This window comes from Epinephelus moara, chromosome 18, assembly GCF_006386435.1.
Source record: "Epinephelus moara isolate mb chromosome 18, YSFRI_EMoa_1.0, whole genome shotgun sequence".
Taxonomy (NCBI): Eukaryota; Metazoa; Chordata; class Actinopteri; order Perciformes; family Serranidae; genus Epinephelus; species Epinephelus moara.
In genome coordinates this window covers 21,489,417-21,501,718 of record NC_065523.1, presented here as the reverse complement: position 1 = coordinate 21,501,718, position 12,302 = coordinate 21,489,417, and the positions used below count along the sequence as shown (strand labels likewise).

Here is a 12,302-nt window from a genome sequence, read left to right as displayed (position 1 = left end):
ATAAGAGAACTAGAATGGATGAACACGGCATCTTTATTGTTAAGAAAATGAAACTTTGATAACTAAATCAAGCCATTTAAGGAACATAACATTATTTGTAACCTTGAATGAAAAAAGAAAAGTCTGCGCTCCTGACTCAGGGCTTTCATGCATTTCCAAAAGTGGACCTTTTTATTTTAAGCAGGGTCGAGACACTGCTTTCATCCATAAGGTCACTGTGAGTGTTCATAATGGCCAAATGTGTTAGTCTCTCCTGCGTCATGGTGTTGCGCAGCCAGGTTTTGAGCCTGCGCAAGGCTGAGAAAGAGCGCTCGGATGCCACGACAGATATGGGCAGGGCCAGACACAGCTTAATGAGCTTCTCCACCTCCGACAGCATGGAGCGGGTTTGGGGCTGCAAGGTTTGCAGCTTAATGAGCTTCTCCACCTCCGACAGCATGGAGCGGGTTTGGGGCTGCAAGGTTTGCAGGATGGACACTACATCCTGGATGCCAAGGCTACTGTATGTAGTCAGGCAGGCTGCATATCACATCAAAAGCATAGATCTATGCATTAATGATATGAAAGAGATGAATGTAAGTCAGACAAATTGAGTTTAAATTCAGATTCTTTATTTTTTTAAAGCGTAATGCAGTGGGTAGGGAGGCTGGGGTGCAGATGGGAGGGGGTGCGGCTGCACCCCCCGCACCCCTAGTTCCGACGTCTATGCTCCAAGTACAAAATGAATGCACCATTAGCCCCTTTTACACTGCCTCTTTTTTTTGCCAAGATGTGTAATGCATGCAACCCAAGTAGCTAATGGCAGTTAGCAGCTAACTCAAAGAAGAATATATTGGGAAAACCATGAGGTCCAGTAGCCCCTTACCCTCCGAGCAGAGAAAAAGATTAGTTGCTATTTAAGAGGGACGGTAAATGATTGCTATTGCCATGGTTTGCCATAGCTAATGTTTATTAAGTGCTACCAATGTGTATGTTATTTGGCACGCTAGAGTCTAATACAGCTGTGTTACATGTCAGGCCCATCATTTCTCTTTTACTTTGGTGATGTCGGCATGCTGTACACTGGAGCGCCATGATGCCGTTGTTCAGTTTTGTGTAAAAATGCAAAGGCAGTGTGATGAGGGGGCTTTGGAGTGGTCTTAAAGCACAATCTCTGTGTAAAAAGGGCTTATGAGTCACGTTCTAGCAGTTTGTACTTTCATGTTTTTATTGGGAAGTGCAGATGTACATGTTCTAAACACTGAGGGGGGCATTTGGTGGAAATTCTACACCGATGCTTATGACTCCTGCTTGGGCACTTAAATTGGGTTCACTAGTGAAATAAATATGAAAATAAACCATTTCCCATTTTTCTGGGGACCCCCTGGAACTCCATCAAGGATCCACGGGGGTCTCTGGACCCCTGGCTGAGAACCACTGGTTTAGGTAATGGGTGAGGTCATTTGCATGAAAATACATGATCGTTTTCTGTGGTCTGACAGATGATTTCTCCCCTCATGTTAGGGTAAGCGAGAGAAGTGTTCATGGCCACTGACTCCTTATTTATCTTACTCCTTTCCCACCAGTAGGGTCCCAATCAATATCCTGGGACTTGGAACGAGAGAGGGAGACAGAGGACAAGTCATCTGGAGAGAGGCAGAGGGAGAGAGAGTGCAAGGACAGAGCAGAGCGTGGAGATTTATTTGTGCTGCCTGTCGGTTTGTGGCCACACACAGGGAGACAAATGCTTATGGGAAGCTCCAGGAATCTCCTCTGTGATTATGGAGCACGTCAATTGATTTTGTAATGATTTTCCATTTCTGTACTATATTGACCTAGCTGTATATTAGTCCAAAGCAATTTTGGTTTATGATGACATACGGCTGATTGGAATTGGAAAACAGAGCAATGAAATGTTGGCCGTTATTGGGAAGATTTATTTTTTATTTTGTTTTCATTACCGAGTGTGATGTTAGACAGTATGCCAAGTAACTTGAGGCCCATATAATGCCTGTGTGATACTTTGATGCAGATAGTTGAGAGCACGTTTTAGGTTTTAACTCCTCCTGGCTCAGAAGAAGATATTGTCATGTGGTGTCCTGCCACCGAGGGACCCAGGGAAAGCTTCAGGCAACACTACGTGTCCAAACATCCAGTAATCTAGCTGCTGGCTAGTCTGTTGCCATAGAAACATGTTGTTGTCATGCCGACAAGATAGCCAGTATGAAATGTGGAAAAAACACGGGGATCAGACCACGGAGATGCTCACAACTTTGCCGTGGAGCAGTGGGGTGGCGGTTCCTTTTGAAAATCAGTCACCTCTCAGGCTGAGGGTGTACAGCACTCAGACATGGAGGTTTTGGAGGATGCATTAGTATTAACATATATTGAGTTGGCTCAGGATGAAAGGCGCAGAGAGGGAAGGAGGGAGAATGGGAGAGAGTGGGAAAGCCTGTAGAAGCAGAGGTTACTGACACTTTGTAAAGAAAAGTAAGAGAAAGAGATTTGGCGTGAAACTGGAGGTAGAAGAGAGGGATTTAATGTGCTGGTTCCACCGAGCTTTTTCTGCTCACTACAAGCAGTCTGAAGAACCCTGCATGGGCACTTCAAAAATACTCATGATTTATGCCCGTCAGTGCTGTCCATATGTGCCTCGAATATCTGATCAACTCCACTGATGTAGCTCTGCGCCTGCTGAGGGAGGGATGGAGGGATGGATGGAGGCAGGGATAGAGGGAGTGAGATAAAAAAAAAAAGGCGTGGGGAGTACAAATAGAAAAGCAATGGATGAGATGAAAGAAAGAACAAAGAAAGAGCAAGAGACAGAGAAAACAAGGACATGGGGTATATGAACATAGACTGACAATTGAGTAAGAGATGCTAAAAAAAAGAGGTTAACAAATGGGGAGAGAGTGAAGGAAGGACAGATAAAGGAAGTGAGGCTGAGCGGTGTTGGGCCCTGTGGAAGCCACTGACCACTCTAATTATCCTCTATTTTCTTCAAACAAGGCTCAGGCATTGTGAGTCAGTCCCCTGGGACACAACCCGATCCTCATTTTCTCTGAGATTCAATTCCACTCCATCCTCCCCTGTCTTTTACATATAAAACACTTTCTTCAATTATTCCTCTGACGTTCATATCTGTATTATTTGACGCCTTTGCCTATTCAGAGTGACTGCTCATTTCGCCCCACTCTAGTGTGACTAGAATCAATCCCAGGCTCATTCCAAGATAGGCAGGGAGAGTGAATGTGTGTTTGTGTGTGTGTGTGTGTGTGTGTGTGTGTGTGTGTGTACGCCCTGTGTGTATAGCTGTTTGTTGAGTATGATTGAAGACAAGACACAGAGCGAGATTGGAGAAAAAGACAGACCAGCAGAGGGAGGGCGATATAATTTAAAAAGAGTGTGCAAATGAGATTGTGTGTGTGTGTGTGTGTGTGTGTGTGTGTGTGTGTGCATGCAAGAGCCAGGCCAAGGAAGTAAGTGTGCCGGAGTGTGTGTGTTTGGTGTAATGAAGGTGTTTCCAGCTTATGCTTGCCCTGCTCTATCCCTTGTGTAGGACAGCATGGTTTATTTGAGATCAAATGAGGCTACAATTACACGGTGGATGCCTTTCTCTCTCAATCGATTACAAACAAAAGGAGCATTCCATCAGAGGCTTTTAACTAGAGGTGCCACTGCATGCATCGCCATCCATAGCGGGCGGGCTCATTGTTCCTTTGCTTTGAATGTCACAATGTCACAAGAAATGGGAGTTGACTTTAAGAGCGGTGAGTGAGTGATTTTAAAATGGATGCTCTCCTCCCAAATAGACGTTTAGCATTAAAGTGAGATTAGAGTGAGCAGTCTTCATGTAAGACCATTTCTCCTCCTCAAAGGAAAGGCAGTTACTTGCTGCTGAAAAAAGTCCAAGTCTTAAGATGATATCGTATGCTAATTTGCATATGAATATTTTAGCTACATCCCCCGCTGCTAAGAGGTGGAGACGGTACTACGCTGTGAATAATAGGCACGATCATGAGATGTCTGCAGATTAGACAAGCGAGTTGAGTAACTCAGTATTTGATGTACTAATTTGTCACCAAGTCGTTTGAGAGCAAACTCACCGACAACATAATGATTATTAACAACTACATTTCTCACTTATGCCCATTTGAAAACTTCATCATGGTTTGGAAAAGTGACTCTCTACAAGTCATTTATGTTTGTTACTGAGCAGTGAAAAACGGAATTAAAAAATAATTGCAAAACATTATAAATCTTCACATGTATATGAATTTGTCATAGTTCTGTAAGCAGGCAAATTGGAGTAATATAAAATACAACATATAATTTTGAAGTGTATAGGTTTTAGGAGGATATATTGGCAGAAATGAAACATAATACGCTGTGTAAAATTAAAATAAAGACAGAATGCAATAATTAGTAAATCTTTTTTGACCCATATTCAATTGAATACAGTCCAATGGCGAGGTATTTAATGTTAAAACACATGAACTTTTTATTTTATTTTATACTGTAAATATTCACTCATTCTAAATTTAATTCTTGCAACATGTTCAAAAAAATTTAGGACAGGGCCATGTTTACCACTGCGTTACATCACCTAAGTGTTTTGGAACTGAGGACACGAACTGTTGAGGTTTTGAAAGACTTTTTTTTTTCTGGTCCTGCTTGACATTCGACTTCAGTTGCTCAACAGTCCAGGGCCTCTGTTGCTGTGTTTTGTGCTTCACAATGCGCCACACATTTTAAATGGGAGACAGGTCTGGACTGCAGGCAGGCCAGTAAAGAATCACACTCTTTTACCACAAAGTCACACTGTTGTTGTTGTAGCCCTGCTTCCACCAAGCAGTGCGGTACCATTCAGTTCAGTATGCTTTTTGTCTGTTTCTACTGTGAAAAACGGTGGATGGTACCAATAGAACCTTTTCATACCATCCCCATTTTTGTTCCCCCTCTGTTGGGGTACCTAGCACGCAGATCCGATAGTAAAAGGTAGAGCTGTGAACACTGCAGTCCGTTGACTTGACCGTTAAAATAGAATGATTTGATGCCTCTCACAGCAGCTTTAGTCTGAGAAAAAAATTATTTTATTCATTGAGCCAACTGTTGGCAACTTTTAAAGTGGAACGTTAACTTGTAATGTTACTCAATGCATGAGTTGATGTTGTGAATCTATCAGCACACCTTAAATTTCAATGTGACAACTTTGACCATTCTATTACTTTTACTGTGTCTCTTGGATGACCGAGACTTTTAGTAATGAATGAATCCTCAATAATTTTTAAAAATATATCAGTTTCAACTGGATTATGTGATACAAACAGTATATTCTAATCCTCACTAGGAGAGAAAAAAGGTGTCGCAGGGTGGCGTTTCAGTGGCCTATAACATCACTAAACCGGAGCTTGCCTGAGAAGGACTACATACACAAACCCGCTATTTTTAAATATCCCATGGAGAGAGAATCTCACTGCAGCCTGGTCTATTTTGTTTTGAAAACATCTGCATGCAACCTTGTTCTGTGGACAATAAATGAGGTGCAGACTTATTCTGTGTCACTGGTGAAGAGCCAGGAAATACAGTGAGTGCTGGACGGAGCAGTGAGTGACAACAACCCCGCCCACATAAGAGTACTGTTTGCGGTGGAAACACTAGGGTCTGGGTACCATGTCAGAAGGGTTACTTTTGTTACCATATTAAAAGTGTTTGGTGGAAACGGGGCTTATGTTGCTCCAAAACCTGAATGCACCTTACAGCATTAAACTTTCATAGATGTGTAAGTTACCCATGATGCCATGGGCTCTAACACCCTGCATACCAGCACAGATAGTGACTTTTGAACATTGAGCTGGTAACAAACTGGATGATCTTTTTCTCTTCAACCCAGTGGACAGTACATTGATGATTTCCAAAAGCAGTTTGAAATGACCTGTCAGACCACAGCACACTTTTCCACTTTATGTCAGTCCATCTCAGATGAGCTCAGGCCCACAGAAGTCAGCGGCACTTCTGGATGTTGTTGATACACGGCTTTCACTTTGCATGGTAGATTATTAACTTGCATCTGTGGATGCAGGGACAAACTGTGTTTAGTGACAATGGTATTCCAAAGTGTTCCTGAGGCCATGTAGTAATACCCTTTATGCAATCAAGTTAGTTTTTAATGCAGTGCCCTCTGAGAAGTCGAAAGTCTCGGGTATTTACTGTTAGTTTTCAGCCTTGCTCGTTATGTGCAGAGATTTCTCTGGATTCTCTGAATCTTTTGATGATATTCTAGATTGCTGGTCGTGAAACATTGTTCTCAAACTCTTGGACTGTTTGCCCACAGTAATTCCACAAAGTGACGATCCTTGCTCGTTAACAACTGAGCCATTTGAGGATGTCTCTTTTATACCTATTAATGATGCTATCATCTGTCACCAGTTTAACATGTTTGCCTGTAGAATGTTCCAAACCAGTGTTTTTTGAGTATTCAGCAACTCCCCCAGTCTTTTGTTGCCCTCGTCCCAACTTTTTGTAACATATTGCAGGCATCATATTCAGAATAACACACCCACATCCCAATTTTTTTAAGAGTGTAGTTGTAATAAGTATGTTTTCTTTAGTGTATGATTGCCTGAAAATAAGAATTGTTATATTATCGTTACCTTAGAATGAGCCGTTCATATCTACATAGGGAGCAAGTCCTTGTCCACAGAGACCGCCATGTTGCACTGCCATGTTTCTACAGTAGCCCAGAACAGATAGACCAGACACTGGATCTAGATAGGGCCATTTTTAAAGTGAAACTGCTTTATTCAGTACTTTTACCAATATAAATCACTAGGTTTGTTTTGGAGAGGAAGAGACCTCTGAGTGTAATTCAGCTCTCCATAAAAACCTCCTGAACATCTGGATCTTAAGTCATCTGAAATGTGAGCACACATTAGCAGGTGCTAGGCAAGCAGCCTGTCCAGCATCAGAGAAACCCTGATTTGTAACATGAAACTGCTTTATTCAGTGTTTTTACAGGTTTAAATCGCCGGGTCTATTTAATTTGGAGAGGTGGAGACTCCTGTGGATGATTCAGCTCCTGGTAAAAACCTCCTGAATGTCTGGATCATAAATAAGGTGAGCACACATTAGCAGGTGCTGGGTTTGTGGCTCGTCTGTCACGTGTGGAACAGCAGAGGAGAAGCACTGATTTGTGACGTGAAACTGCTTTATTCAGTGTTTTTACCAGGTTTAATCACCTAGTCTGCTTGTGCTGGAGAGGAGGAGACCTCTGCGGGTATTTTGACTCCTGTTAAAAACCTCCCTAACAATGAACATGGAAGGAATTCTAACCAGGAGAAGTCTCAGCTTTTCTTTTAATAAAGTTGTAATAAAATAAAATAATATTATAGCAAAAATATTATGTGGATAAGTTAAATTTGCCGTAGTTTACCAGTTTTCATCACCAGATCATTTGTGTTATCTGTTGTGAAACCTGTCTGCAAGTGACAACATGTCTATGATCTGCTGCTCACCTATTATTTCCTGTCTTCCTGTCTCAGCCCTTCTGGTTTGTTTGCTTTATCCGACCACCTGCTGACTTTAAAAAAAGCCAGTTTTTGATCTTTGTTTTAAGTAAACTGCCTGTTAAGCCTTCCTGCCAAGTCATCTGCCAGCATTTGAGTCCAGTGTGTGTCCTGGTGCCAGTCACTGTGACACATAGACATCCAAATAAAAGAGAGCAACATGGGCATCCTATTGAAGTTCTGTCTCCAACCACCTGTGAGATATGATGCCAATAATCAGTGGCATTTGAGTCCTGAAAAATGATATGTGCCTCTCTCACCTGTTAACCGATTTTATTCATTTGTCACCTGTTTACTTTGTACCTTTGACAAAATTTGTTTTGGGTTTTAAAGTGAGCCATTTGTCAGAGGTATCAGCAGCATGAGCAGCTCCTATGGAATTACTGGGTGTCTTTTGACTTGTGTTAATATAACAAATGTGGCGTGATGCAAAATTAAGCACATTACTGCCATGTCTAAATAGACATCTTTTTAAACTGGTGCCTGTAATGTTAATTGATTAACAAACTGTCAGTACCATAGATCTGTATATAGTGCACATTTGTAGAACACACATTAACTGTGGCTGTAATTTGGAGCTTGTTCGACAATACCACTAAAGTAAGTTCAAAATGGAACCGGCACATTGAAATCAACACATTTCACACCAGATTTGAATTTTCACGGATCACGTCACCTCAGACAAGCTGCAAACATACTCACACAAAGTTGTGCAAGTAAACAGCAGACCTCTACGCAATCAACAACAACTGATGTCTTTACTGTAGAGCTACCAATTTAAGCTTTAATATGTTCAGGTACACTGTATAAAATAATCAATGTAGCCGCTGCAATGTCACCTGTTGGTTTGTGGACTCCCGTTTTGAAGCCTTGAGTTTTTGGCTGTGACCTTCTTGCGTTTTTGGACCCTGAAATGACCCTGGACAATTGGGTGGAGATAACCCTAGTGTAAAAAAAAAAGTGTATTTCAAAGTGTATTTCTAGCTATGCTTAAGTGGGATAATACTAGTGCTAATGCTAACTTTCATTAGCGAAACACAGGCTTAAAACCATTAAAATGCATTTTCTGAAAAAACGGCACATTCGACTCCAGAGAGGGTGCTCCAGTGCAACGAAACACAGAACAAAACGTTCATGACTAAATGTTACAATTAGCTGAACACACTGAACACACACACAACTACAGCTTCACCTACAGTCTGGGATTACACCATGTTATGTTACCTAACCAATGCTGTTGCCATGGTAGCGACTCAGAGTCACTCAAAGTGGCCATTACCTTAATTGTGCATGACTTTGAGCCTTAATAACATCTAAACGGGAGAGTTATATAAAAATTCACCCCTCCATACAGTCGTCACATACGGGGATATTAGATATAGACCAGGCTGCTGTAAAGTTTGGCATTTTAACATGGGGGTCATTGGGGACTGACTGACTCTTGGAGACAGCCTCCAGTGGCAAGTCAAGGACTGGCAGTTTTTGGCACTTCAGCGCTGGCTTAATTTTTCAGCCCTGGAGGTTGCCAGCTGGTTATGTAGTGCTTTTAATGGAGAGGTCTCAGGATGCTTTGCAATCTTTGATTGTCGGCATGCATTCCAAGTGTTTAAAGAAAGAAAAATTAAGATGCAGGGACTTGGACTGAAGACAGACCCTAATTTAGATGTTGTTCTGCTATTTGTCATTCAGCAACCAAGATTCTGCCAAATCCATCCAAGAGTGTAACTGAAAGGGGAGTGACAGTCTTCCCACTCTGCTCTTGTGCAACCAACAGAGACACAACAACAAGGGTAAGTGAAGAAAAAAAATCTGGTGAGTCATTTTCTAAATTGTTTCCCCACCTGTGCTTATGACTTAAAAACAGCTGACAAAAGGTTTTGCCAGGATAATCTTTCTAAGTTCCCCATTGCTTATTTTTTTCATCTGTGAAACAGGTGGAAAAAAGTTTTCAGAGTTACTTTTTCCATATGTAAAAACTAATGAAAAAAAAGGTTTTCAGTATCTCTTTGTTGTTGTGATACTCGTATCAGCCTGAAGAAGCTGAGGTGCACCACTTCCCCATGTTCCAAAAGAAAGACATGACAGTAATGTTACGTAACTTGGTAACACACAATATACAGTGTGTGCTTTGTGTTTAAAGAACATTGAATTTAAAACTCATCTGGAAGAAAACATGAATGCTTTTTCTCCTATTCAGAACTCAGAAAACATGATCCTGGAAAAACGTCTGTTTCACAGATTAAATTTTTTAAAGCTTAAAAAAAAAAAAAAAAAACTTCTTGTCATCTGTTTTTAAAGGTCCTGTGGGTAGAATTTTGGCATCTAATAGTGAGGTTGCAACTTCTCCTGTTTGCTTAGCGTGTAGGAGAACTACGGTGGCTGGCACGAAAACAATTGTAGGAACAATATGGTGGACTTGGTGGAGAGGACCCGCTTCTTATGTTGATATAAACCGTTCAATCCAAGGTAACAAAAACACAAATCTTATTTTCAGGTGATTATAAACTAATGACAACATAGTTATGAATATTATGTACCATTTCTGCCAGTAGTCCCTAAATCTTACACACTGGACCTTTAAGTCATAAACACCAAAGGGGAAACAATTCACCATCACCTGAGCTACCTGCATCTGGTAGGAAAAATAACAACATGACACATAACCCTCTGATAAGTGTGTTAAATTTAAATATTTAAATTTTACTGTGTTGCACCAAGCTTACATTGTCCCCTTGGATAAGCCTCCAGTGAATATTCTTGTAAGGAAATGTGACCACCAAAGGCGTGCAGACTTTGTTACTATGTCTCTGCAATTTTAATCAGTTTTATTTTGAAGAGCAACGTGACACAAAAGTAATGAACACACACTTGTGCGTACAGTATCTAGGTCACCTTGTGTCAGAATTTTAAAACTTTCTTTAAAGGTTGTTAAAATGAAAGTGAGGCATTAAATGAAGGCAGCAGACATTACTTCGCCAAGGAGTTTAGAACCATTTAAAAAGTGAATATAATTTTTTCGATGGGTAGTGCCTTAGCCTTAGTCTTTTGTACCTTTTGCACTCTGGGCTTCATTCAGAATTTACATCTGGCAGGTGTTTCCATATTCAGCGAGGGGCTTGCCCCAGTGGGAGTGGTGTGAGCACATAGGTAATAGGCACACTCGGCTCATGCTGTCAGGGGGAAAGGCAGGATTGGCCTCCACTCAACAGGAGGCACAGGGGAACCAGATGAAGGAGATAAGAACTCTATGTGTGTGTGTGTGTGTGTGTGTGTGTGTGTGTGTGTGTGTGTGTCTGCATGAGCTTGTGTGAATCTGTATGTCTTTTCATGCGTGTGTGTTTATGTGCAACTCTGTGTACACACAGAGGAAGGGCTGCTGTTCCAGTCTGCTGGCTGACAGACAGTCTCTTGGTTAATGAGCAGCTGTCGGCCATCACTATTCATGAGCCCTGTCACTCACCTCCTCTCTCAAAGCACCAGCACCTGAAACCCCTAGTCTCTCATTAGCACTGCAGCAGCATGGGCACACGCATCAACACGCAGTCTTTCTAATACATGCGTACATGAATTCTACACCATGACCGCGATACTTGGATACATGTATAAAGTTGTAAAAAATCATACAGCGTACGAAGCATCAGCAGAGCTAGCATCTTCAATGGAATTCAAATTGAAGCATTGTGGTTTAAACAGAATAAGTTCTGGTTTATTCAGACAGCGAAGCATTCAATCAGTACATCGCTGCACTTTCATCTGATGCTGAAACAGGCGTGCATATGGGACTTGACTAGAAACGACTGTTTGATGTGTCCTAGAGGAAATAGATAGAGAGAGAGTACTGGGGTTTAGCTAAAGACCTCTGCTTGTGCTGCACAGTATGTGGGATAGTGTTACTATTGGCCTGCTTTCTTTGCATTCATACCCGTCTACTATACCCCAAAGAAACAGGTTAGGGCTTATCAATAGCAAAGACTGGTACTTTTATCATTACATGGTAGAACACAGTATTCAAGAGCCTTCTGTATGTATTTGAGATGTACCTGAGAAGGCCTTGTCAACTTAAGGTGCTGTGTTGATTGGGAAATTATCATCAAATGCAGTGATGATTACAGTTCTCAGATTACTGATTACACATGGAGTTCCTCAAGGGTCCACTCTTGGTCCAGCTCTATTTATTATCTATATACTCCAACTGAGTCATATTTTGGAAAACAATAAAATATCCTACCATAATTATGCAGACGACACACAGATTTACATTAAAATAAACCAAGATGATTATGAATAATGAGAATAAATGTAAACAACTGTTTTTGATGCATCAAATATCAGTACTCACCTCAATTCCAGATGTTTCAGATCTTAAACAATGTCAGGAATATTGGTGCAGTCTGCACGTATGCCTAAATTTCAAAAGCCACATTAACAGAATTATAAAATCAGCCCACTGTAAATTAAAAAATATAGCTAGACTTAAAGGACTCATGTCTCAGCAAGACTGTTACACAGAGAAACCTTGCACACTGAGTCTAAAAATTCTCATTATGAGACAAAATGGACTGACACTTTTGCTCTCTTGCTTCTCTCTATTGGAGGTTCCTCCTTGGCTGTCACCACTCTCTCCCCACGTCTTGGATTTGGCACCGCAGCTGAAGGGGCTGAGCTGTCCTCCCTCTCTGTCTCCACACTGTCTCTCAACCTGACAGTGTGCGGTCCACATCCTCCTTCTAATCCTCATCATCCACCTGAATATTACCA

General features: G+C 41.4%; 1 long non-coding RNA gene across 1 annotated transcript in view; it reads left to right on the top strand.

The window, feature by feature from the left end:
- The window catches only part of LOC126405726 (uncharacterized), a 13,157-nt gene extending 855 nt beyond the window's left edge, over positions 1 to 12,302 (top strand). Inside the window, exons 2-4 of the long non-coding RNA XR_007571605.1 lie at positions 6,986 to 7,095; positions 9,234 to 9,334; positions 12,140 to 12,302. This is a non-coding gene — a long non-coding RNA (uncharacterized LOC126405726). The remainder of the gene's footprint in view (positions 1 to 6,985; positions 7,096 to 9,233; positions 9,335 to 12,139) is intronic.